Source organism: Lagenorhynchus albirostris, chromosome 1 (genome assembly GCF_949774975.1).
Source record: "Lagenorhynchus albirostris chromosome 1, mLagAlb1.1, whole genome shotgun sequence".
Taxonomy (NCBI): Eukaryota; Metazoa; Chordata; class Mammalia; order Artiodactyla; family Delphinidae; genus Lagenorhynchus; species Lagenorhynchus albirostris.
In genome coordinates this window covers 120,550,327-120,555,526 of record NC_083095.1, presented here as the reverse complement: position 1 = coordinate 120,555,526, position 5,200 = coordinate 120,550,327, and the positions used below count along the sequence as shown (strand labels likewise).

Sequence of the window (5,200 nt, the reverse complement as noted above, 5' to 3'; positions counted from 1 at the left end):
CTTTCATCAACACTAGCTGTTTCTAGGCACAGGCTTCTGATAGCATTGAAGACTGTGTTGATTTTTTATGAGCTGTCACAGAGAATAAAGCCTGGCTCAGTAACTGAAGCCATAACATGCCCCCACAGAATAGGAAGGCCTGCCTTGGTCTGGCAGCAAAGTGGATAGGGTCTGCCTCTTCCTCCATTTGTCCCCAGCAGATTTCACGTCGTATTGCCAGCAAGCTGGCTGAGCCTGCCCTCATCAGCTTGGGGTGGAGGAGCCTGAGTGAGGGGCTAGAGATATTAGGCGGAGGCTTAGCTTGAATCCAAGGCCCCCCAGCATTCTTTCTTCAAAATCTAGTGAATGGCTTGTGCTGTTAATATGGAGTTTGATCTTAATTGTTAGGGAAATGGGGCATCCTCTGCTTTTCCACACCTCTCTGAATCAGGAGGCCAATTTAGAGTTGTCATAGGAAAAGAGCATCTCACAATTCCTGGGTTCCAAGAAGCCTCAGGGACCAGATAGTTTCTTCTTGAACATCAACGATTTTGCAGGCAGTCGTGAGGCAGAGCCTAACTCCCAAAGGAGGTAGCCCAGCCACTGTAATAAAAACAGGCAGCCAGTGCTCACTTTGGCAGCACATATACTCAGATTGAAACAATACAGAGAAGGTTAGCCTGGCCCCTGTGCAAGGATGACACACAAATTTGTGAAGACTTCCATATTTTTTTAGAAAAAGGCAACCAGCTTTCAGGCTGCAGTTTGCTAGTTCAGTTTTTGAAAACAGTGCATTAGGGCTTCCCTGGTGGCGCAGTGGTTGAGAGTCCGCCTGCCAATGTAAGGGACACGGGTTCGTGCCCCAGTCCGGGAAGATCCCTCATGCTGCGGAGCGGCTGGGCCCGTGAGCCATGGCCGCTGAGCCTGCGCGTCCGGAGCCTGTGCTCCGCAACGGGAGAGGCCACAACAGTGAGAGGCCCTCCTACCGCAAAAAAAAAAAAAAAATAGTGCATTAAAATATTATTTAACTTGCTGAATTTTTGATGCCCTCTTAAATTTCACTCCCACGGAAAGTCCCAGCTCTGGGATACTTATTGCTTTCTGTCCAGCATTTAGTCCCTTCCTCCCTGGTACCAGGACACCTAGTTCCTTTGGAAAATTACCCCTCTGTCTCTATTCTTATTTGTGTGGTTTGGGTGGGATTGACTTCACCCCCAACCCAGGAATGGGCTGTGATTGGCTTAAACCAGTCAACGTATCCCTTCCCCATATGATGGTTGGTTCAAGGGGAGGGAGGGCAATTACACTTGTCCAAGAAGAGTCACCTTGGGAATTAAGCTGGGAATGCAGGGCCACAGACACTTTCTCCTCCTTGGGTTTGTGGTGTGAGGATGTCTGGCCAGAAATTGCTGAGACACCTGGAAGTGAGCTTGCAGCTCTGAGCCACCCTCTGGGCCCTGCCGAAGGAAGAATCCAGGAATAGATTCAGGTCCTGTAGGATCTGTATCTTACACGATTTTGGTGCTCTCTTTAGGAAAATGAACAATAATTACAAATACATAAGTACTAATGTGAACATTTAATTAGAATGAGAAAAGAAGTCATCACAAATTACAAACTGGAAAGACCTGACAAATACCACAAACATCACAAAATCCGGGTAAACAGCACATTTTATTTAATCAACATCTGACACACTTGAAAGTACTTTCCCCATGTTTTAGCCTACATACTATTTGATCACCTCTTTATATTACAATAATTTAATAGTGTAATTTTTTTATAGTGAGGAAAGAAAGATAATCTTTCCTTTAGTATGGGTGATTTAAATATTTTATTACTGATGGCTTAGAAAAGTTTGTTTCAGCGTCATGGTTCATTAATGGTAGTGTCATATAACATTTTTAGGATTGCTGTCAAATATGAAAGTTTAAGCTTCATTAGCTTCACGGTAGATCTACTCTTATCTCATTCTTTTCCCCGATGTAAACTACGTATTAGATGATACTCCCCTGCCTCTTAAGATCTCTGTAAGACTTAGCTCAAATTCCTATTCCAGGCTTTGTTAAAAAATATAATGCCCTCCCCAAGATTTCTACAATTCCTGGGTAGGTTCTTCTATACTCATGGCAGTTATTTTAGGGTAGCCCAACATCTATTCACCCTATGTCTAGTGACAGTATTTTTGGTCTTTCCTCTCTTCTCCCTTTATTAGTCTGTATAGTGGAATGGGACCTACCTCCAAAATTCAGGGTTGGAGCACCTGTCCCATATCCAAGACCTCCTGGCCACCACCTTTGGCTCTGGGATGGGCATGAGACTCAGTCAGAATTCATGATATTCAATTAGTCTTTTGTTGAAACTTTTGGGAAAGAGATGTAGGTGTGAGGTCTGATAAAGTATTAAAAGTGTCCAAGGGATTGCAACACTGGGTGAATAAAAAACTGAATTTGATTCTCTTAAAAAGGGGAAGACATCCAGCTTCTTAACCTTTAAGGGTAAAGAATGAGCCCAGCCAAGGGCAAGACAAGCCAGTCTCTTTATAGCAAAAAAGTTTCATAAACCTTAACCCAGTGACCCATCTATTTCGAGTCACATTTAATACGTAGAATGTTTGAGTTTGGAGGGCCCTTCTTATGAGGCAAGGATCGGAAATACTAGGATTTCATTACTAAAAAATAAAGTTCATATTCAATAGGAGTCTGGCTTGTAATTTTTCACTTTTTTTTTTTTTTTTTGCGGTACGCGGGCCTCTCCCGTTGCGGAGCACAGGCTCCAGACGCGCAGGCTCAGCGGCCATGGCTCACGGGCCCAAGCCGCTCCGCAGCACGTGGGATCTTCCCAGACCGGGGCACGAACCCGTGTCCCCTGCATCGGCAGGCGGACTCTTAACCACTGCACCACCAGGGAAGCCCTGGCTTGTAATTTTTATTAATCTTGCTTCTCAAACCTCCCACGACACCCAGAATCCCTATATATAAATAGAGAGAGAAAGAGAGAAAGAGAAAGAGAGCACAAAAACTCACGACAGAATTAGTCATTCAGCCTTTTGATCTCCCACACTACTTTGCTCATTCCATTCATGAGAGCTCTTTTTTTAGTCTATGTCAGTGTGTTTATGGACCTACCTCCTCCTCCACTAGACTTTCAAGGTCCTTCAAAAATTCTTTTTATATTGCATGTTCCCCAACAATGCCTGGCCACATAATGGGGACTCAAAATAAGCAAGACAGACTTAGAATCTCAGTTCTTTCACTGGCTGACTAGATATCCTTGGAGAAATTATTTTAACCTTTATGCAAGCTCTCAGCACATGCTTGGTGCAGAATATATGCTCTTCCCTCTGAATGAATGAAGCTGAGGAAGAAACTGATGATTCCCAGAAAACTATTAAGGATATGTGTGACAAGAATCCATGACTTTTGTACTCTTGGCCTAAGAGTCTTACCTGCGAATCTTTCTTCAGATAAGAGGAAGCCATTGCTGGAACTCACCTCCCAAATCCAGCTTTTTCATGTTTGACAGGAGAGCTGTAACCCATAGCAACTCCTCGCCATAGTGGATAGAATGCTATACAGAAGGAACCATGTGGCTGGGCTTTATGCACAGCTGATTAAATATTTGAGCAACTCATTTTATAATGTGACTTCACTAAGTGCGTACTTATCGCACCAAACCTATTGGCAATTAGAGGGCTCAGAAATCACCTTGAATGCAAAGGCAAATCCTTCACTGCTTAAAACAGAAAAATCACTAACACTCTCCTGGTGGATGCAAATAGAGATGTTGGGACATATGCCATGTTTAATGACTCAGCCAGAGACAAGTCCCTGTCAATGGGACTCCTCCAAGCTTGCTCAAATGTTATATGACAAGCAGTTGTAAAGTATGATTTAGAACTTTTATTCTGGTAGTAAAACCCAGTGAATGTAGCTAAGGTTGGGGTTTACATTCATGTTAAGCCTCTGGCGAGCAATAACTTCCTTTTGAGTTGTCCGTGGCTGCTTGACTTCCTCTGACGTCAATGAATTAGGCAGACTTCCTTCTAAACACATATTTTTAAAAAGAATGCATAGAATAGAAAACATCAGCATCCTTCACATGTAGTAAGAGTAGGAATGTTCCATGTAGTATTTATTTTAGTTTTCATGCATGAAATATATTATGATATAAGTGTATTATTTATTGTGGGTCATGATAAGAAAAAAAAAATTGAAAGCCACTGGGTTTGACAATGTGGGATCTTAGGTCCCCGACCAGGGATTGAACCCATCTCTGCTGCAGTGGAAGTGTGGAGGCTTAACCACTGGACTGCCAGGGAAGTCCCAGGACTCTTCTGTTTTTAAGATGGTTTTACCAAATATTTGTTTTCATCTAGTGCCACAAATCTTTCAGTGAAAATTAAATACTGTCACAGATCATTTTGGTAATGACATCTACAATTTGTTGGATACCCACTACATCCCTGACATTGTAGAAGTTGCTTCCCATAACTTATTTGCAAGGTAAGCTTTAATATTCCTATTTTAGCACTGAGGAATCTAAGGTTTAAAGCTATTCATTGGTGTGCCCACCATCACACCACTTGCAAATATCTCACTTTAGGACTCACCTCCTTTTGCTTATGCATAGCATTTTAATGAAAAAATAATAAAAGAATAGTTAAAGTGCTCTAAAAATCTGTTAATTTGGGTTTGGAAGAGATCTGAAACTCTTTGGATGCAGTTGTTTGGGAATTTGCCCTGCACACACAAAATCTGGATCTGTTGGGAGAATACTGGGAAAGAGAGAGGCAAAAGAATGGATGTCCAGGGGCTTCCCTGCTGGCGCAGTGGTTGAGAGTCCACCTGCTGATGCAGGGGACATGGGTTTGTGCCCCGGTCCGGGAAGATCCCACATGCCGCGGAGTGGCTGGGCCCGTGAGCCATGGCCGCTAAGCCTGCGCGTCCGGAGCCTGTGCTCCGCAACGGGAGAGGCCACAACAGTGAGAGGCCTGCGTACTGCAAAAAAAAAAAAAAAAAAAGAATGGGTGTCCAGCTGCCTACGCTTCCTAGAAACTGACTCAGATGATCTAAGGAAGATAAAAATAGAAGACACTCTGCATCAACTCTGAAACCACAGAAAGTGTCCTCTGTATTGTCAGCTTGGAGGAATTTCTGTCACATGTAATCATCCAGGGCCGAGTCACAGCTCTGTTTACTGAGAAAGTAGTACTAAGTCA

The 5,200-nt window shown here is 43.2% G+C and overlaps 1 non-coding gene across 1 annotated transcript; it reads left to right on the top strand.

Moving 5' to 3' along the window:
* Positions 1 to 604: 604 nt before the first annotated feature.
* On the top strand, positions 605 to 711 carry LOC132504488 (U6 spliceosomal RNA). The gene has a single exon (XR_009534912.1). It is a non-coding gene; the product is annotated as a U6 spliceosomal RNA (small nuclear RNA).
* Positions 712 to 5,200: the final 4,489 nt, after the last annotated feature.